The 235-nt window shown below is 49.8% G+C and overlaps 1 protein-coding gene across 2 annotated transcripts in view; it reads right to left on the bottom strand.

The window, feature by feature from the left end:
• Positions 1-235, bottom strand: part of evc (EvC ciliary complex subunit 1) — a 13,575-nt gene that overhangs the window by 2,499 nt on the left and 10,841 nt on the right. The gene's annotated exons all lie outside the window — the stretch shown is intronic.

The following is a 235-nucleotide window of genomic DNA, read 5'->3' as shown; positions in this document are numbered from 1 at the left end:
AGATAGATAGATGACAGACAGACAGACAGATGACAGACAGACAGACTGACAGACAGACAGACAGACAGATGACAGACAGCAGACTGACAGACAGACAGACAGCAGACACACTGACAGAGACAGACAGACAGCAGACTGACAGACAGACAGACAGCAGACTGACAGACAGACAGATGACAGACAGACAGACAGCAGACTGACAGACAGACAGCAGACACAGACTGACAGCACACAC

Source organism: Sinocyclocheilus anshuiensis, unplaced genomic scaffold (genome assembly GCF_001515605.1).
Source record: "Sinocyclocheilus anshuiensis isolate Anshui unplaced genomic scaffold, SAMN03320099.WGS_v1.1 scaffold924, whole genome shotgun sequence".
In the NCBI taxonomy this organism is placed as follows: domain Eukaryota; kingdom Metazoa; phylum Chordata; class Actinopteri; order Cypriniformes; family Cyprinidae; genus Sinocyclocheilus; species Sinocyclocheilus anshuiensis.
Note: the sequence above shows the minus strand (reverse complement) of the source record. Positions and strands in the feature narration are given on the sequence as shown.